Raw genomic sequence first — 22,231 nt, forward strand, 5'->3', positions numbered from 1 at the left:
CCTCTGATGCACATTGTTTTCCTGTTACCAGATATTTCTTTCCTTTCCCCACTTGTGTCCCTGCCCTCCCTTTGGTTTGTCCTCCCCCTGTCCCAAGCTCACATAGCTCATGCTTTCCTTACCCTTTATCATGGCCCCAAGGACATGGTTTCTAAAATTTATTTCCGTTTCCTAACATGCATCTTTAAGAATAGGCTCTTTTCTTGAGCCTTCTGGGCAATATATCCCGTCCTACACGTTATGATGTTGTCTGACAGGCTCTGCGTTTGGCTTCTTCACTCTTACTGCAGCTTGGCACTTACCCATTTGTGGAATTTAACTGGTATCCATTTGGTCAGGGGCTCTGGGTTCTGTGTGGGATGTTCTATTTTTCTGACTGCTAGATTTCCTGACTCTGCTAAAGAATTTACAGAATTAACAAAAACAACGTCCACTGCTTCCAACTCTTGGTCTATGATGTTTTTCATATATTGTATTTCAATAACAAATATCCTTTTTTATAATGCTTTAAATATTAAATATCTCAATATTTAGATATTACAATGTAATATTTCTATTTTATTTAAATATTACAATATTAAGTATTGTAATATCTAAATATTACTCAATTAAAAAAATTTTTTTTAAACGTTTATTTATTTTGGAGACAGAGAGAGACAGAGCATGAACGGGGGAGGGTCAGAGAGAGAGGGAGACACAGAATCCGAAACAGGCTCCAGGCTCTGAGCGGTCAGCCCAGAGCCCGACGCGGGGCTCGAACTCACCGACCGCGAGATCGTGACCTGAGCCGAAGTCGGACGCTTAACCGACTGAGCCACCCAGGCGCCCCTAAATATTACTCAATGTTTAAATATTACGATTTAAATATTGAGATAGATAGGTATGGAGAGATAGATATCATTATAGTTATGCCTCTGCGTATCTGTAACTATATCTATGTATCTATGGAAACTCTGAGGAGCTGTCCAACTGGTGTCTCCCTTAGTATTACTTTGGTGCTATGCCATGGTAGTCAGTTCTCAGGTGCGTGAAAATATTTTCTGGTGTTGCTAGCATAGTATGCTACTCTCTCTCTCATTCATTCGGTTCTTCTTCCTGCTTCAATTCTCTACAAGTCTTACTCTGCAAGAAACCAAGTATGCCTCCTGGCATATGGTATACAAGGAAAAGTATTGAAAATAGGGTATTTGTTACTGAAATATAGTATATGAAAATCACTGTAGATAGATAGATCTAATCATGGTATACATAGATAAAAACTGTCTAGCCATCTCCTTATGGCGTGCTAATACGTTTCTAGAACAAATGAGAATTGTGACAGTGGTTAATTTAGATTTCTATGCACACCTTCCGTAACTGGTGAAACATCGATCGGTCCTGCTATCATTGTAATAAGAATACCTTCAAACAGTGTCAAGAACGCTCTTCGTTGGTAGTGCCCTAGTCCCGTTGGATATTTTTGCGAATGTGTTTGCACATGTTGCAAAGGGAAACTTGGTCTGTGTCATTAATACCATGACCAGAAAAAACCCGAGAGTCACCTAGAGTTGGCAGTCAGAATTCTGAAGGAACGTGATGAATGGAGTAGTGCTATTTACATAGGTTGAGTCGTTTCACTGGTGTAATTGTTGTATTGAATGAGATACTAAATTGTATTCGATTGATTGCACCTTATCTAAAGTTAAACTCTTTAATGTATCCTTTAAAATCTACCTTATTGTCAGAGAAAATAAGAATAAACTCTATTCATTAGGGTAGACTTTGTCATAGTAACCTAAAATCTTAGTGGATTGATAAATAAAGTGTATGTGTCTCTCCCAAGAAGGCTGATACAGCTGGAGACGTGCTGTCCCACCTGGGAGCTACGCCATGGGGAGCACGGCACATAGCAAGGGAGGAGAAAAAAAAAGGAAACACACCAGCTTTTAATTGTTTTTATCTGGAAGTGGTATAAATCATTTTAGCACACATTGGCTAAACTAACCAATCTAACTGCAAGAGACAATGGGAAACAGACCATGAGTCTTAATAGAGTCTATCCAGACCAGAAAGTGGGAAATTTTAGTTTTCAAATGTATTTCCAACAAGACTTCTATCACAATTTCTTGTAAATTGTTTCTGTTCTTTTAGAGAGGTATTAATTCCAGCCAACTCTGTGAGAGGGCAAAACTCACAAATTAGTACTAATTCACAAGGGAAAATGTTATAATGTTTTGTCCCGTATAAGAAATACCTTATTTTGGGGCGCCTGGGTGGCTCAGTCGGTTAAGCGGCTGACTTCGGCTCAGGTCATGATCTCGCGGTCCGTGAGTTCGAGCCCCGCGTCGGGCTTTGTGCTGACAGCTCAGAGCCTGGAGCCTGTTTCGGATTCTGTGTCTCCCCCTCTCTCTGACCCTCCCCCGTTCATGTTCTGTCTCTCTCTGTCTCCAAAATAAATAAACGTTAAAAAAAAATTAAAAAAAAAAGAAAAATACCTTATTTTGAAAATAGAGAGTTATTTCTAAAATGGAAATGTAAGCCCCCAAATTCCCATTAAACATTGACCAATACTGAAAGAAAATCATTTTGAAGAGGAACCAAATTATTAGTTGTCTCAGCTTCTCTTCAGTCTAGAACTGGCTTTCCCTGGAGTCAGAGGTAGATAGTAGGTCTGACTCAAAACCTGCCCAACATTCTCTGAAATTGTTTGTACTGTTCAACTACAAGAGGTGAACATATTTAATTTAAAAATGGGGTTTCAAGAGACTTCTGCTTCTGGTCAAAAAAACAATAACATGAATTGGATTTACTTTCCCACCTGATACAATAATAACAACAGAAACTAGAAAATACATGAAACAATGCTTTTCACAGTAACACAATAAGAGATAAATGGAGGAACCTGAGAAACAGGAAGCAAAGTGAGCCCTATGATTGCCCCAACTTACTGCCTGAGGAGTTTCTGGACCTCAGTTCAGAGAGTAGGAACTCAGACCCAGCAGAGCGTCAAAATGCAGGCAGTAAAAATGGTTAGGATTTCAAGAAGAAATAGACATATCCAAAATTATAGTGGGAGATTTTGAACAAACTTGACTTGAATAACACTATCGTTCAATTTGACATAATTAGAATTTATAGAATATTCCTTCCAACGGCAGCAGAATGCACATTCTTTTTTATGTGGGTATGGAACATTTACCAAAATAGACCATATTATGAACTGTAAATAAATAAATTAAAAGAATTCAAGTCCTACAAGATATGTTCATGAATCACAACGAAATCAAGTTAGAAATCAATAACAGGCAGATATTTGGGAAAGCCCCTCATACATAGCATATGAGTCAAAGAACTCAAAAGATAAATTGGAAAGTATGTTGAACTGAATGAAAATATAAATGCATCATATGAAAATGTGTGGGATGTAGGTAAGTATTACTTAAAGGGAAACGTATACAACTAAATATCCATATCAGAAAAGAAGAAAGATCTCAAACCAGTAATCTAACTTTCCACATTAAGAAATTAGAAAAAGAAGAGAAAGTAAATCCAAAGCAAGGAAGAAAAGAATGAAGATCGGAAAAAATTCAATAAAATAGAAAAACAATAGATACAATTGATGAAACCAAATGCTGGTTCTTTGAGAAGATCAATACAATCAATAAACTTTCAGCTAGATTGATCAAGAAAAAAAAGGTGAAGTCATAAATTACCAATATCAGTGATGAGAGAGAGAATGTCACTACAGATTCTATAGATTAAAGGAACAAAAATAGAATATTGTGAATAATTTTATGTCAGTAAATTGGACAGTATAGATGAGATGGACTTATTTCTTAAAAGATACAAATCACCAAAGCCCAGTCAAAAATAAATATATGACCTGAGTAGTCCTATTTCAGTTAAAAAAAAAAAAAGTTTGTACTTTAAAATCTTCCCACAAAAACACTCCAGAGACAGATCATTTCATTGGTGAATTCTACTGAACAAATTTTGCTAAAGAAATGATATCAGTTCTGCATAAACTCCTACAAAAAACTGAAAAGCAGAAAATACTTCCTAACTCAGCCGGCATTATTCTGATTTTTTACAAACAGACAAAAGCATTACAAAAAAATCTGCAAAGCAATATACTTCGAGAACATAGATGCAAAAATTCTTTATAAAATTTTGACAAATCAAATCCAGCATTATATAAAAATAATACACCACAACCACGTGGGGTTTATGTCAATAATGTAAAGGTGGCTTGACATTCTAAAATCAAACAACATAATTCACTATAACAGACTAAAAGAAAAAAATCATATAGTCATCCCGACATCTATTCCTGATTAAAAAAAAAAAAAGACTTTCACACACTAAGAATAGAAGGGAACTTCCTCAACCTGATTCAAGCATCTACAAAAAGCTTGTAGCTACCCTCATCATAATGGTAAAAGATCAAATGCTTTACCCCTAAAATCAAGAATGAGAAAACGATACCCATTTTTTCCATTTCTATGTAACATTGTACTAAGGTTCTAGCCTGTGTAATTAGATAAGAAAAATAAATAAAAGGCATCCAGATTGAAAAGGAAAAAGCAAAACTGTCTATATTTACAGATAACATAGCTGTTGTATTAATTTGTTATTGCTGAATAACAAATTACTACACAGTTAGTGTCTTAAAACACCTATTTATTGTCTCTAAGTTTCTGTAGGTCAAGAGTCTGGTTAGGTCTACCTAGGTTCTCTTTTCAGGGTCTCGAAAAGCTAAAATCAAAATGTTCAGTGGACTTTGTTCTCATAATGCAGGCTTGGCTAGGGAAGGATCTGCTTCCAAACTCCTTTAAGTTGTTGGCAAAATTAATTTCCTTGAAGCTACAGAATTCATGGCAGCTTGTTCTTTTAAAGCCAGTGACAGAGAGAGAAGGGACTGGAAGGAGAGAGAGATAGAGAGAGGGAGAGAGAGACTTTACTACTTTGAGTCTCTGACCTATAGATCTTTTAAAGGGATCACTTAATTAGTTCAGGCCCAGACAGGATAATCTGCCTTTCAGTTAACCTACAAGTCAGATTATTCAATATTTTAGTTACTTTTGCAACGTTGAAATTTATCCCTTCACCTTTGTCATATTCTTAGTTACAGTTCTTCCTTTGCTACGGGGGAAAGGATTACACAAAAGCATGGATACTGGGAAGAGGAAAGTCATGGCAGCCATCTTAGAACTTTGTTTACCATACTTACCAATGAAGAAAATCTAATGACATTGTCAAAAGAAAATCCAGAGGGTTTTACTTGTGAATATTTTGTTGACTGAGAAACAAACTGCAAACAGGGAGACTTCAAAATCGAGAGGTAAGAAACTCAGCTCTCTGTGGTTGCAGCTCAGTTTATAAAACGTGATGAGGAAGCACATTGCTTTCTAGGTTACTAGAAACTCCTTTTCGGAGGAGTAGCACTACATAAGCTTACTTCTTAGGAAGCTGGAAGGTCACCCTGACATGAGGAAAGCTTAAGTTTTGTTCAAGGTCAGAGTCAGCATTTGGGGAAAGTCAGGACAGTATAATGAGAAATAGTAAAAGTGTTGCCTTGTTCTTGATCTTAGGAGGAAAGCCTTGAGTCTTTCACCATTAAGTGTGTTAGATTTAGCTTTTTTGTAGATGCCCCTTACCAGGTTGAAGAAGTTCTCTTATATTCCTAGTTTGTTAAGAATTTTTAAATATGGATGGAGGTTGAATTTTGTCACGTGTTTTTTTTTCTGCATCTGAGACCATTTATTGTTTATTTTTCCTTTGGGCTTTTCATATGGAGGATTACACTGATTGTTTTTGAATATTATAGGCAGACTTGCCTTCCTGAAATAAATAGCACGTAGTTACGTTGCATTGTCCTCTCAGTTTTGCAGGATTTGATTTGCTGATTTTTTAAAAAGGAATTTTGCATTTATGTTGATGAGGGATATTGGTCTATAGTTTCCACAAAATTTTGGCTAATTTCCGGACATCGAAAAAAGTTGATTCTGACTTTTTTTTTGCCAGTTAAAAAAATTACTTTTATGGAGTAACAGAATTTTCGAGTTCCCCACTCCGTCAGTTTCACTGATATCACTTGCTATTTTCTCACTTCAAGTAAAATGTAGAGACCTTACCGCCAACATAAGTCCTTTTATTTTCTACTTTTATATTATAGTTGTCTTGTACGTTATTTCCTCAAGGTTGTAGGCTCTTACTGGCTCTCATTGCCCCTCCTGCTTTGGCTTCCATGGGTTGTTTGGGGGCTGAGATACAAGATGATAGAGAGAAAAGAAAAAAAGAAAGAGCGATTGTGAATTTCATATTCTCTCTTTTAGGAAACCACTTACGCATACAGTAAGTCAGAATTTGAGGCATCTCCTGGAGTCTTCTCTGTTGTGCTAATTCTCACTTTCCGGTTTCAGGTTTCACTACATTCAGACCTGAAAATACCAGAAGAAAGTAATGATAAACTCATCACCAGTGGGTGGTCTTTTGAATTCTCATGTTCTTCCCCAATCTGCCTGTTAGTAGTTATTTTCAGAGTCCTCGGATAGCTGCTGCATACATTCCCTCCTGTTTTTAGGCTACACTCAGTGGGATATATATGGGTTTAATAGGCTTACTTCACCTTACCCTGAAGTGGAAGCATGGTCCATTGACTTTTTGGCAAAAGTGCAAAGGCAATTTAATGGAGAAAGCATAGTTTTCTCAATAACACTGGTGCAAATGCTGGATATCCATATGTAGTACGTACAAATATAGACCGTATTTCAATATACATCCACTATACATACACATGCTTCAATCTGTCCATATCACCATATTCAAAACTTAATTCATAATGCATCTTAGACCCAAATGTAAAGCGTAAAATCACAAAACTTCTAGGAGAAAACTTTTGTGACCTTGGGTTAGGCAAATATGATCCCAAAAGTATGATTCCTAAAAGAACAAATCAAGAAACCAGACTTCATCAAAATTAAGAACTTTCTTTTTAAAAGATACTATTAAGAGAAGGAAAAGACAAGCCATGGGGCAGGGGGAGGGGGGTGGGAGACAAGCCACAGGCTGAGTGGAAATATTTGCAAATCATATATCTCATAAAGGACTTGTATTCAAAACATATAAAGAGCCCTCTAAATTCAATTAAAAAAAACCCTCAATATAAAAGTGGGTAAATTATATGAACAGATAATTTGCCAAAGAAGATATAAAGCTGGCAAATAAACACCTGAGAAAATATTCAACGTCATTAATCATTAGGGAGATGCAAATCAAAACTATAAAGAGATGCCATCATAGGGGTGCTTGGGTGACTCAGTCAGGTGGGTGTCTGACTCTTGATTTCAGCTCAGGTCATGATCATGAGGTTGAGTCCCACACTGGGCCCCATGCTGAGCATGGAGCCTGCTTGTGATTCTCTCTCTTCCTCTCCCTCTGCTCCTCCCCTGCTCATGTGCACGTGCTTTCTCTCTCTAAAAGAAAAAGAAAAAAAATACAGTGAGATGCCATCACACACTTATGAAAATGTCTACAACTAAAATGACTAACTATACCCAGTGATGGCAAGAAAGTAGAGCCATTGGAAGGCTCATACACTGCTGGTGGGAATGCAAAATGGTACCATCATTTTGAATAATAATTTGGAAGTTTTTTAAACAGTTAAACATACATGGTAATACATTAATTTAATCCATTCTGAATACATCTGTCGTACGACCTTCCATTCCACCTCTAGGCATGTAACCAAAATAAAGGAAAGCATATGTTCACATAAAGACTCAAACATGACCCCAAATTGCTCATTGCTCATTTTATTCATAATAATCAAAACCTGGAAGGAACCTAAATACCCATCAACTGGTGAGTAAATAAATTATGGTGTCTTCATCCAATGAACTATGATTCAACAAAATTTTGTTACATACAAAATTAGGGGTGCATTTCAAAATATTATGCTGGAATAATGAAACCAGACTACAAAAATGCATATACTACAATTTTGTTTCTTTTTCTCTTATTTTAAAAAAATGTTTATTTATTTATTTTGAAAGAGAGAGAGAGAGAGAGAGAGAGAGAGAGGGAGGGAGAATCTCAAGCAGTCTCCTCACTGTCAGCATGGAGCCCGACGTGGGGCTCAGTCTCATGGACCATGAGATCATGACCTGAACTGAGGTCAAGAGTTGGCCACTTAACCAACTGAGACAACCAGGTGCCCTCTACAATTCTATTTCTATAAAACTCTAGAAAAGGGAACTATCATGTTTCTTACAGGTGAGGGGAGAGGATAAAGGAAGTGAAAGGAAGAGATATGAGGAAACTTTTGGAGGCAATGGCTTCATGGGTGTGTATATGTATTAAAAACTTACTAAAAAAATAAAAACTTACTAAATTGAATACTTTATATGCAGTTTATTATATGTTAATTACACTTCAATAAGCTTACTTTTAAAATGGGCATTTATTTATTTATTTATTTATTTTAAGCAGGCTCCACAGCAATGCAGGGCTTGATCTCACAAAGTGTGAGATCATGACCCAAGCCAAAATCAAGAGTCAGGTCCTTTACCGACTGAGCTCCTCAGGCACCCCCAAATGGGTTTTTAAATCATTCTCTGTGATGGTGAAATCAGCAGAAATTCCCCCAGTTCTTTGGCTCATGGTTAAAGTGCTATTTCCCACATTGTCTATTGGTGTAAATTTGTTAAGTTCATTAACGGTCATTTGGGAGGAAGCATATTGATCGCTCTCAGTCAGCCTCCATAGTATCTGATTGTTTTCTGGCTCTTTATCACTTCATTCATCCCATGTTCTCATTTTCTTTATTGTTCTTTTTTTTTCTTTTTTTATGGAATACTTCACAAATTTATGTGTCATCGTGGCCCAGGGGCCATGCTAATCTTCTCTGTATTGTTCCGATTTTAGTACATTTGCTGCCGAAGTGAGCGCTGTTCTAAATTTTTGAGTTGAATGTTCAGTAAATTTATTTCTATTCCTTCAATTGAATTGTATTTTCCTGTATATAATTGTATCTACTGATATAGACAAATATCCTGAAGGAAGCCAAAGTCATGCTAAATCCCCTCTCCAGATTAAAACACTGCTGACATTCTTGTCAGGCTACTTCCTGACATCTTCCTGTCTGTGCAAACCATTTTGTGTGTGTGTTTGTATGTGCGTGTGTACACAGAAAAGTATACAGCTCCTAGGTGTACAGACGACCACAAAGTGTGCATACCCAGGTAACCAGCGCTCAGTTAACAGAATATTGCCAGCCTCGCAGAAGCCATCTTTGTACCCACTGCCCGTCACAACCCGCTCCGCACCAACCCAAGGATAACTACTGTCTTGACTTCTAATGACATAGGTTACTTTCGCCAGATTTTAAATTTTATTCAAATGTCATCATGAAGCGTGTATTCTGCTTTGTCTTCTTTCAATCAGCATTATATTTGTGAGGCTCATCTATATGGCTTTAGGGGGTTCATTCACTATTGTTGAGCTATCTCTCCATTACGTGACTGTGTCATAATTTATTTATCCACTTTATTGTTGATAGGCATTTGGGTGGTTTCCAGTTTGGGGCTATTATGAATAGTGCGGCTCTAAATATTATAGTGCACGTCTCTTGCGAGCACATGAATGCTGTCTTATTGGTTATATACCTAAGAGAGAAATTGCTGGGTCATAGACATGCAATTTAGATGTATCTAACTTCGAATACTGTTTTCTAGCTTGATTTATGCACTGAACAATACGTCATAGGTATGTTTCCAGGTCAGTTAGTGGTATTAACTATGTGACCCTACCGTACTTTAATCATTTAGTTGTTTATTGATGGGCATTTGCTTCGCCTCTGATTTTTCATTAATAGGAACAACAAAATACTCCATATACCTATAAACATCTTTGTTCAATTGGCTGACTGATTTTGGTTTTAGGATAAATGCTTAAAACTGGAATTGTTGCCCATGTGCGTATACACTTTGATACACATTGTCCAATTACCTTTTTGAAACGTACAACTTGCAATCTCACCGACATTTACTAAGAGGGAATCTTTTTCTATATCCTCACTCACATTGGATTTTATGTATGTTTTTAACTCTTGTCAGTCAGATAGAAGAATACCCGGACATCTTTGCATTAAGTTATATTTCTTTATTAGTGATTTTAAACATACTTTTATGAATATATTTCTCATTTTATGCACTTTGCCATTATTTTTATCTTTTTATCATTGATTTAGAGGAGTTTTTTATATGCTGACAAAATAATCCTTTGACTATCTATGTTGTAAATAATTATTCCAGGTTTTTGTTTACATGTTAATTGGGTTATATGTGTTGTGGTTGTTGTTTTTGTACACATTTTTGATGTTGCTGTTACTGTTTTTACCTTTTCCTTTAATGGAATCAACTTTATAAATCTTTGTCTTCATGGTGTCTGGCTTTTGTTTTGTGCTTTAAAAGGATTCTCTCACCTGAAGATTATAATATCAGTCTCTATTTTTCTTATAGTATTATGGCTTTATTTGTTACACTTACATCTTTGATACACTTGAAATCTCTTTCACTATATGGAATGAAGAGTTTGGTTTGACTCTTTTCCAAATAACACTTTGATTGATTATTTCCATTTTAATTTGAAATGCCACTTTACACAGTATCCAAATCCCTAAGTCTCTGCGTGTCTATTCTGTACTAAGAATTCAATTCCATTGCTTTGTTTATCCATTTATCCAACAAATACTTATGTGCCAGGCACTTTCTCATCAACTGAGCTATATCAGTATAAAAAGGAGACAAAACTCCTCTCCTCATGGAGCTTACCTTTCAGAGGAAGATATAAAGGCAGATAATAAACCAGAAGTATTCATTTTAATTCATCTCCTGAATTGGAATGAGGAAGTTTTAATCACTATAGATCTACAGGATATTTCAATATCAGGTAGAGTTAGTTCTTCCACATTAATTATTTGGCCTCTTGGTAAATACTGAATCTTACAGACGAACTTTAGAATCAGTCGATCCGATTCCGGTATACATCCCATTGGGATCTTGATTCTGATTGCCTGGAATTTTGAAATGAATTTAGGGAGATCTGACATCTTTACAATAGTTTTACTTATCTAATAATAAGGTATACTTCTCTAGGGGTGCATGGGGGGCTCAGTCAGTTGAGTGTCTGACTCTTGATTTTGGCTCAGGTCATGATCCCAGGGTCGTGGGATCGAGCCCCATGTTGGGCTCTGCACTGAGTGTGGAGCCTGCTTAAGATTCTCTCTCTCTCTCTCTCTCTCTCTCTCTCTCTCTCTCTTTCTCCACCCCACTTCCCCACTCTCTCTCTCTAAAATAATAAAATAAAACAAAATGAAATAAAATAAAATAAAATAAAATAAAGTATACTTCTCTAGTCAAGAATTCATTTTATTCATGTGTCCTTCTATGTCTCTCAGTAGAATTTAAAATTTTTCTCCACATAGATTAATTTTTGGTTGCTATTGTGAATAGAATTTTATTTCGCTTTTACCATATTTTATGCCTTATTATTATCGTATGTAAGAAAGCTATTGATTCTGGTATGTATTTTTATAACTTCCCACTTAAGTGAATTCCCATGCTGTTCCTGAGAGTTTTTCATGATTTGGTCTTAGGTTATTTGTTGTATAATAGTACATTACAAATATTTTCACTGTGGATTATACTCTGTCATTACTAAGTGACTCTCCTTGTCCTGTTTAACCATTTTCATCTTGCATTCAGTTTTGTTTGGTATTTAAATTGTGAGCTTTCTTTTCTTTTTTTAAAATTCTATTTATTTTTTATTTCTATAAATGTTTATTTATTTTGAGAGAGAGAGAAAGACAGAGTGTGAGTGGGGGAGGGGTAAAGGGAGAGGGAGACACAGAATCCGAAGCAGGTTCCAGGCTCTGAGCTGTCAGCACAGAGCCTGACGTGGGGCTCAAACTCACGAACCGTGAGATCATAACTCGCGCCAGAGTCGGATGCTTAACTGACTGAGCCACCCAGGTGCCCTCTTTTTTTTTTTTAATTGAAGGATAATTGACATAGAACATTATGTTGGTTTCAGGTGTCCAACATAGTCATTTGACATTTGTCTACATAGTGAAATGATCGCCATAAGTCTGGTTACCATCTGTCACCATCCAAAGTTACAAGGATTTACTCTCTTAACAACATTCAACTATGCAATACAATATTATCGACCATAGTCACCATGCTGTGCATGACACCCATGGCTTATTAATTTTACAACTGGGAGTTTGTATCTCTTGATCCCCATTTCACCTATCCCTAAATCCCGCTCCACTCTGGCCACCACCAATCTGTTCTCTGTATCTGAGTTTTGTTTTGCTGTTCACTTGTTTTGTTTTAGGTTCTAAATATAAGTGAAGTCATCCATCATATATCTTTCTCTGTCTGACTTATTTCGCTTAGCAGAATACCCTCAAGGGCCATCCATGTTGTTGCAAATGGTAACATTTCATCCTTTTGGATGGCTGAGTAGTATTCCATTGCGTAATATACCACATCTTCTTTATCCATTCATCTATCAGCGGACACTTGGGTGGCTTCCATATCTTAGCTATTGTAAATTATTTTGCAATGAACATAGGGGTGCACATACCTTTCAAATTAGTGTATTCATTTTCTTCAGATAAATACCAGAAGTGGAATTGCTGGGCCATAGGGTAGTTCTATTTTTAATTTTTTGAGGAACCTCCACCCTGTTTTCCATAGTGGCTGCCCTAGTTTGCATTCCCACCAACCGTGCAAGAGGGTTCCCCTTTCTCCACATTCTTGCCAACACGTGTTATTTTTGTCTTTTTGGTAATAGCTATTCTGACAGGCGTGAGGTGAGATCTCCTTGTGGTTTTTCTTTGCATTTCCCTGATGATTAGTGACGTTGAGCATCGTTTCATGTGTCTGTCAGTCATCCATATGTCTTTTGTAGGAAAATGTCTATTTTTCAGACAAATTGTTTGGGATTTGTTGCTGTTGTTACTAAGTTGTGTGAGTTATTTATATATTTTAGATACTAACCCCTTATCAGATATGTGATTGGAAAATATCTTCTCCTGGGGTCCCTGGGTGGCTCCCTTGGCTAAGCGTCTGACTCTTGATTTTGACTCAGGTCATGATCTCACAGTTTGTGGCTTTGAGCCCTGCATCAGGCTCTGTGATGACAGCATGAAGCCTGCTTGGGATTCTCTCTCCCTCTCTCCCTGGCCCTCCCCCATGCTTTCTCTTTCTCTCTCTGTCTCAAAACAGATAAGTAAACATTAAAAATAAAAATAATAAAAAACAATATCTTCTGTTCAATAAGTTGCTTTTTCATTTTGTTGGTGGTTTCCTTCACTATTCAGATACTTTTTAGTTAGATGTAGTGTCATTTGTTTATTTTTGCCTTTGTTACCCTTGCCTTTGGAGTCAGATCAAAAAGTCATTTCCAATAACCAATGTCAAAGAGTTTACCGTGCGTGTTTTCTTCTAAGAATGTTGTGGCTTCAGGTCTTACATTCAAGTCTTTAATCCATTTTGAGATAATATTTTGTTTGGTGTAAGATAATGGTCCATATACTTTCTTTTGCATATACCTAACTAGTTTTCCCAATACCATTTGTTGAAGAGACTGTCCTTTTCCCATTACGTATTCTTGCCTCCTTGGTCATAAATTAATTGACCGTATATGTGTGGGTTTATTTCTGGGCTCTCTATTCTGTTCCACTGATATGTGTCTGTTTTTATGATGATAAAAATACTACTGTTTTGATTACTAAAGCTTTGTAATACAGTTTGAAATCAGAGAGCATGATGCCCCCATATTTGTTCTTTTTTCTCAAGATCAATTTGGCTATTTAGCATTTTGTGTGGCTCTATACAAATTTTAGAATTGTTCTATTTCTGTGGAAAATGCCTTTGGAATGTTGATAATAATTGTATTGAATATATAGATTGCTTTGGGTATATAGACATTTTTAACAATATTAAATTATTTTAATCCATGAGCATAACATATTTTTCCAGTTATTTGTGTCTTTCATCAATGCCTTATAGTTTCCGGTGTGCAGGTGTTTAACCCGCTTAGTCAAATTTATTCCAGTATTTTATTCTTTTTGATGCAGTTGTAAGTGGGATTGTTTTCTTAATTACTCTTTTGGATTATTTGTTGTTAGTGTATAGAAATGTAACAAATTCTATATATTGATTTTGTACCCTGTAACTTTACTGAATCTATTAGTTCTAATAGAACTATATATAAAACTATATATAAAATCAAGTTTTCTGCTAATAATAACCATTTTACTTCTTCCTTTCTGATTTGGATCACTTTTGTTTCTTTTTCCCGCCTAATTGCTCTGGTTAGGATTTCCAATCCTATGTTGAATAAAAATAGTGAAAGTGGGCATCCTTGTCTAGTTTCAGATCTTAAAGGAAGAGTTTTCAGCTTTTCCCTGTAGAGTATGTCAACCGTGGGCTTGTCATATATGGTTTTTAATATGTTGAGTTACATTTCATCTCTACCCGCATTGTTGAGACTTTTATCATGAATAGATGTTGAATTTTGTCAAATGTTTTTCTACATCTATTTAGATGATCATATGGTTTTTATATTTCATTTTGTTAATGCGGTGTGTCATATTTATTGATCTTTGCATCACTGGAATAAATCTCGCTTGATCATGGTGAAGGATCCCTTTAATGTATTGTTGAATTCAGTTTGCTAATATTTTGTTGAGGAGTTTTGCATCTATGCCCATCAGGAATATTGGCCTGTAGTGTGTGTGTGTGTGTGTGTGTGTGTGTGTGTGTGTGTGTGTGTGTTGTCCTTGTCTGTTTTTGGTATCAGGGTGATGCTGCCCTTGTAAAATGTGTTTGGAAGAGTTCCCTCCTCTTTAATTTTTTGGAAGAGTTTGAGTGGGCTAGGTATTAAATCTTGAATTATTTGGTAGAAGTCACCCAGTGAAGCCATCTGATCCTAGGCTTCTGCTTGTTGGAAGTTTTTTGATTACTGATTCAATGTTTTTACTGGTGATCAGTCTGCTCAGACTTTTTACTTCTTCATGATTCATTCTTGGAAGGTGATGTGTTTCTAGAAATGTATTCATTTCTTCTAGGTTGTTCAATTTTTTGGCATACATATACTTTTTCATAGTAGTCTCTTTTAATCCTTCATATTTCTGTGGTGTCGCTTGTTACTTCTCTTTCATTTGTGATTTTATTTGAGTCCTCTGTCTTCTTTTCTTAGTGAATATAGCTAGAGGTTTGTCAATTTTGTTTATCTTTTCCAAAGAACTAGCTCGTAGTTTCATTGATCTTTTATATTGTCATTTAAATCTTTCTTTTATTTATTTCTCTTCTGATTATTTTTTCCCTTTACTAACTTGGGGCTTTGTTTATTCCTCTTCTCCTAGCTCCTTAAGGTATAAAGTTAAATTGTTTATTTGACATTTTTCTTGTTTCTTAAGACAGGCCTGTATCTCTATAAACTTTCCTCTTAGAGCTGCTTTTACTGTACCCAGTAGATTTAGGTATATGGTATTTCCATTTTCATTTTTCTCAAGATACTTTTATTTCTCCTTTTATTTCTTCATTTCTCCATTAGTTGTTCAGTAACATATTGTCTAATCTGTACATATGTGTGATTTTTCCAATCTTCTTGTGATTGATTTCTAGTGTCACACCATTGGAGTCAAAAAAGATGCTGGATATGATTTTTATCTTCTTCTTAAATTTACTGAGACTTGTTTTGTGGCCTAACATATGATCTATCCTAAAGAATGTTTCATGTACACTTGAGAAGAATATATACTCTGCTGCTTTTGGATAAAATGCTCTGTATATACCTATTAAGTCCATCTGGTCTCATGTGTTATTTCAGGCTGATGTTTCCTTATTGAATTTTTGTCTGGATGATCTATTCATTGGTGTGAGTGGGGTATTAAAGTTCCCCACTATTACTGTATTACTGTCAATTCTTCCCTTTAGGCCTATTCGTATTTGCTTTATATAGTTAGGTGCTTCTATACTGAATCTAGAAATATTTACAAACGTTGTATCTTCTTGTTGAATTGATTTCTTTATCATCATGTAATGCCCATCTCTGTCTTTTACTAAAGTCTCTGTTTTAAAGTCCAGTTCAGAGGTGCCTGAGTGGCTCAGTTGGTTAAGTGTCCAACTTCCATTTGGTCACGATCTTGCCGTCCGTGAGTTTGAGCCCCGCGTCAGGTTCTGCGCTGACAGCTCAGAGCCTAGAGCCTGCTTCAGATTTTGTGTCTCCCTCTCTCTCTGCCTCTCTCCCACTTGTGCTCTTTCTCTCTCTCTCTCTCAAAAATAAACATTAAATTAAAAAAAAAGTCCATTTGGTTTTCATATAAGTATAGCTACCTCAGTTTTCTTTTGGTTTCCATTTCCATGAAACATCTTTTTCCATCCCTTCACTGTTAGTTGCGTGTGTCCTTACGTCTGAAGTGAGTCTCTTATAGGTAACATATAGATGGGTCTTGTTTCTTTTACCCATACATCTACTCGATGTTTTTTGACTAGACAATTTAGTCCATTTACATTTAAAGTAATTATTGATAGATATGTATTTACTTCCATTTGGTCATTGCTTTCTGGTTGTTTTGTAGTTCTTCTCTGTTCTTCTCTGTTTTTCTTTCTTCACTTGTGGTTTGATGACTTTCGATAGCATTGTGTTTAGATTCCTTTCTTATTATGTTTAGTATATCTACTATAGGTTTTAGCTTTCTCATATATAACAATGTGTAGGTGTGTCTATTTTAGGTTGAAAGCAAGCTGGAATACATTCTAAAACTCCACATTTTTACTCCCCTCCCACAATGTTTTATGTTTAAAAATTTTTTTTAATATTTATTTATTTTTGAGATATATATAGAGAGACAAAGCATGAGCAGGGGAGGGGCAGAGAGAGGGGGAGACACAGAGTCTGAAGTAGAATCTAGGCTCTGAGCTGTCAGAACAGAGCCCGATGCAGGGACCGAACTTGTGAACCACAAGATCATGACCTGAGTGAAGTTGGACACTTACCAACTGAGCCACCCAGACGCCCCATGTCTTATGTTTTTGATGTCACATTTTACAACATTTTATTTTATGTATCCCTTAACTAATTATTATGGCTGTAGTTATTTTCAGTACTTTTGTCTTTTAATCTTTATACTAGCTTTATAAATGATTAATTCACTATTTTTACTATATATTTACCTTTACCAGTAAGATTTTTAGTTTTATGTGTTTACTTGCTCCTAATTAGTGTCCCTTCTTTTCAGCTGAAAGACTGAACATGTTTTGGAAGGCTAATTTAATGGTGATGAACTCCTTTAGCTTTGGCTTGTCTGGAAATTTCTTTATATCTCCTTCAATTATGAATAATAACCTTGCCAGGCAGAGTATTCTTGGTTGGAATTTTTTTCCTTTCAGCATTTTGAATATATCATGCCACTCACTTCTTGCCTGTAAAGTTTCTGCTGAGAAATCTGGTAATGGCCTTATGAGGGTTCCATTGTCTGTAACAAGTTATCTTTTCTTCTGCTGCTCTTAAGATTCTCTCTTTCTCTTTACTTTTTACGTTTTAATTATAATGTGTCTTGATATGGTCTCTTTGGGTTCGTCTTATCTGAAACTTCTCTGGGATTCCTGGATCTGGATATCTGTTTCCTTCCCCGGGTTAGGGAAGTTTTCAGCCATTATTTCTTCAAATAAGTTTTCTGCCCCTTTCTCTCTCTTCTACTTCTAGGACCCCTTTAATGCAAATGTTAGTCTGCTTGATGCTGCCCTATAGTTTCTTTAAGCTATCTCCTCTTTAAAAAAAATTGTTTTGTTTATTGTCAAATTGGCTAACGTACAGTGTGTACAGGTGTGCTCTTGATCTTGGGCGTAGATTCCTGTGGTTCATCGCTTACATACAGCACCCAGTGCTCATCCCAACAAGTGCCCTCCTCAATGCCCATCACCCGCTTCCCTCCCTCCATCCCCTCCCATTAATCCTCAGTTTATTCTCTGTATTTAAGATTCTCTTACGGTTTACATCCTTCCTTCTCTGTTTGTAACTATTTTTTCCCCCTTCTCTTCCCTCATGGTCTTTTGTTAAGTTTCTCAAGTTCCACATATGAGCGAAAACATATGGCATCTGTCTTTCTCTGACTGACTTATTTCACTTAGCGCAATACCTTCCGGTTCATCCACATTGCTGCAAATGGCATGATTTCATTCTTTCTCATTAGCCATTCATCAGTTGATGGACATATAAACCCCTCACTGTAATGTAAATAATTATAACCTTTGGAAAATAATTGGGCACTTTCTTGAAAAGCTGAACAGCCAGCCATACACTTTACTGATAAGTAGTTGCATTTCAAGGCATGTGCCATAGACATTGTTTTGCAAAAGTTTAATAAACAAAGTGTTAATGGTAAAAAATAAAAAATAAAAAAAATTACTTTGTTGTTACTCCTTTTGTTTTTTTTTTTAGATTGGTTGCTGTGTTTATTATTTTTAAAAATTTTTAAATTAAATTTAATTTAAAATTTAAATTTAAAAACAAATTTATTTATTTATTTATTTATTTATTATTTTTTTTCAATATATGAAATTTATTGTCAAATTGGTTTCCATACAACACCCAGTGCTCATCCCAAAAGGTGCCCTCCTCAATACCCATCACCCATCCTCCCCTCCCTCCCACCCCCCGTCAACCCTCAGTTTGTTCTCAGTTTTTAACAGTCTCCTATGCTTTGGCTCTCTATTGTTACTCCTTTTGGGTGAGTTTCATTAACCTGTCTTCCAGATCACTGATTCTTTCTTCTGTTTCATCTAATATGTTATTGAACCCCTCTAACATATTTTTCAGTTCAGTGATTGCATTCTTCAGCTCTGTGACTTCTGTTTGGTACTTTCTTACAATTTCTTTCTTTGTTGAAGTCTTCACTCTGTTAATCCACTCTTCTTCCAAGTTTGATGAGCACCTTTATGGCCATGACTTTGACCTCTTTATCTTTATCTATTTCACTAAGTTTTTCATATAGGGGTTTATGTCATTCTTTCATCTGAAGTATATTCCTGTTTCCTCATTTTGTTTTACTCTCTGTGTATGTATGTATGTGTTGCTTGTTTGTAGGAGATGAACCTTATCATTTAACCTTGCCCTAGCTCTTGGTTGTCTCTCAGACCTTTGTGATGTTCTAAACAGCCTAACTCCTCCTTGATAGGACCCAGTTGTTGAGGATATGCCAAGACCTGTGAGTGATCCGGAGGGAAGGGTCTCAGCACCTAGTTTCAGACTAGTTGAAAGTTAGACCCTCAGACAGCAGCTTTTAAGGTATGCATAAGGTGTGCATGCAGTCCTATGGGATCACAATTGTAAACGTTGTTGTCCTCCAGACCACCTGATCCTTTTGGTGTCCTTTTGGTGACTATTGCAAAAATCAAGGCTCCAGATAAGTGTAAGAGTTCCTTTCTGGGACCTACTGGCAAGCTGTAGTGAGACCAAAGGGAGAGTACAAAGATGGAATCCCTAGCGCATGTTTCCTGAGAGCGTTCCTGTAGCCTTTAGATACATGCTAGGCCTGAAGCCTGCCCCTCAAGCTGAAGCTCCAGGAAAAGTAAATAGGCTTTTTTCACAGAAAGACTTGTGGTGGGTTTCAGTCTGCTGTCTAGGCAGTGTTCTGGGGGTGGTAGCCTGCCAGGAGCTTTTTCTCCAATTGTTTCAGACTCATGGGGCCCTGAACACAATCCACTGGTGCTAGGTACTCAGTACACATCTCCTGTCTGGGCTGTGTACACAGCTTTGGTAGGGCCAAGGGAGTGGTGCAGGGGCAGGGCACTGCCCCCCTGGCTTTGGTAGGGCTGTGGGAGCAGTGTGGAGGCAGGATGCACCCTCACCATCAGGAAAAACACAAAGATGGTGGCTGCCAGTGCCCCAGTCCCTAGAGAGAGTTCTAACAGGATCTTGCCCCTTTAGCAGACACTGTCAGATTAGCAAACAAGTCTCCTTCTCACATGGTCTAGGTGCCTGTCAAGGTGCTGCTTTCGTGCTGGGTCCCAGGGTAAGTGGATCTGCATGCAAACCCTTTAAGAGTGGAATCTCCCTTTCCTACAGCCCTGTGGTTCTTCTGGACATAAGCCCCACTCGATTTTCAAAGCCAGACATTTTGGGGACTCATCTCTTCCATGGAGGTCTCAGGGATTGGGTACCTGATGTGGGACACAAACTCCTCACCCCTCAGGGAGAAGCTCCACATTTGTGAGATCCCTCCTGACTGTGGGCTGCCACACCAAAGGTGGGGACTGTAGGGAGGCCAGATCTCTTCTCCCGCCCATCTCAATGTGGTCCTTCTAGCCTCTGTTTCAGAGAAGCTGTTCAGCTAGCTTTCATGTCCTTTTCAGAGGAAAAGTTTGCATATGTAGCTGTAGTTTTGTTGTATCCACGGGGGGAGGCGAGTTCAGGATCTTCCCATGCTACCACGGAAGCTGAACTGCCTCCCCTGGGCTTCATTCTATTATTTGAATTGGCCTACATTTCCCATATTTTTACTTAAAACTTTTTTGCTACTATTTCCAAAGAAATAACCCTTGTCACATGAGTGCCAATTATCCTGTTCCAATCCTACCCGGTTCTGCAGTTCAGCTCTGGCACTGACCACGTACAGTTAGTGCCAACTCGGCAAGTTAAAGGCTTAATCCTCCGCAAGAGTGCCCCTGCTTTGGACACCAGCCTCAGGCTTATGGGGTTTCCAGGTCACACACACTTCTGACCAACTAACTATAAATTTGGTACCCAATATTCTCTTAGATTCAATAATTAACTAGAATGATTCAGAGAAGTCAGGAAAGTGCTCTACTTGTGATTCTAAATGGTACAAATCAGGAACAGCCAGATGACGAGCCAGGCAGGGTGAAGTCTGGGAGGGTTCTGATGGCAGAGCTTCTGTGCCACCTCCCTGAGAAATCAGGGCACGTCGCCGTCCTAGGGCACATCAGTGTGTCTACCAACGAGGATCTCCACCAGGCCTCACTGCCCAGAGTTTTTACTGGCCTTTCTTGCCATAGGTACAGTTGATTAAACCACTGGTGACATGACTGAACCCAATCTCCAGCTTTCTTCTCTCCTTGGAGGTCAAAGTTTCAACCCTCTAGTCACAAAGTTGGTCTTTCTGGTGACCAGCCCCATCCTGAAGCTCTCTCAGGGCCTACCATCAGTCTCCTCATTAGCATAGCCTTGGGTGTGTTCCAGGGGCTCATGAATAGCCGATGTGTCTATCACTTGGGAGATCCCAAGAGTTTTAGAAGATCTGTGCTGAAAACCAGGGGCAAAGACCAGACGAATTCCTTATTATACAACACATACCTGAAAATTTAACAGTGCAAAAAAGGTTTATATAGAAAACAAAAGTTACTCATAATCCCCCAACCCAGAAATAGTCATTGCTGATATTGAGCGAATGTTCTTCTAGAGTTTCTGTGCACCTATCAGCATGTAAATAAAATTGCTTTTATGCAAATGGAACTACATTTAACATGCTGTTTTACAATTTGCTATTTTCAGTTATTTTGGGCCTATCCCCATATCATTACATCTAAACCAACCTTGACCTCATTATTTTAAATTGTTGTACTCAACACACCATTGCTTACTTTCTAAAACAAACACATACCCAACCAAAAAACCCTTTGGTGGGAATTAGCGTCATTCCTAGGTTCTTTTCCTTCTTTTGGAAATTACCGCAATGTTTCCATGAAAATCTTTGTGTGCTTGTTCAAATACACATGTAAGATAAGTTCTTATAAAAGAAACCTCTGGGTGAAAAGGCACACATGCTTTAATTTTTACCATGTATTACAAAGAGCCCTTTAAAAACATTTAACTCGTGTACATTCCCACCAATGAATGCCTGCTAACAATTCTTTCACTTTCAACTTTTTGTGTCTATTAAACGTAAACCTAGCCTGGCACTTCTTTTAAAAGGTGAGTTTTACATGCATTTATCTTTAGAAAAATAATGTGTCGTGCAACTTAAAACTCTTTTTTCTCTTCGGTGATTTAGAATGTATATTCTGTGGGTATTTAGTTCCACTAATTTACTTTACCTTCTTAAAAATATTTTTCAGTTAAGGCACTTGAACAGTTTCCATTTGAATCTTTCCTCTGGAAGATAAGGAAACATTACTTTCTCTCGGCTTTTCCATTTCTTTCTCCTCATCCTCCT

At 37.1% G+C, this 22,231-nt stretch overlaps 1 protein-coding gene and 1 non-coding gene across 5 annotated transcripts in view; one reads left to right on the forward strand and one right to left on the reverse strand.

Annotated features, from left to right (window-relative positions):
• Positions 1–22,231, forward strand: part of CALN1 (calneuron 1) — a 524,984-nt gene that overhangs the window by 56,357 nt on the left and 446,396 nt on the right. The window lies entirely within an intron of this gene.
• LOC128774773 (U6 spliceosomal RNA) lies at positions 8,822–8,928 on the reverse strand. The gene has a single exon (XR_008419241.1). It is a non-coding gene; the product is annotated as a U6 spliceosomal RNA (small nuclear RNA).

This window comes from Panthera pardus, unplaced genomic scaffold, assembly GCF_024362965.1.
Source record: "Panthera pardus isolate Hobbes unplaced genomic scaffold, ASM2436296v1 HiC_scaffold_4, whole genome shotgun sequence".
NCBI classification, from domain to species: Eukaryota; Metazoa; Chordata; class Mammalia; order Carnivora; family Felidae; genus Panthera; species Panthera pardus.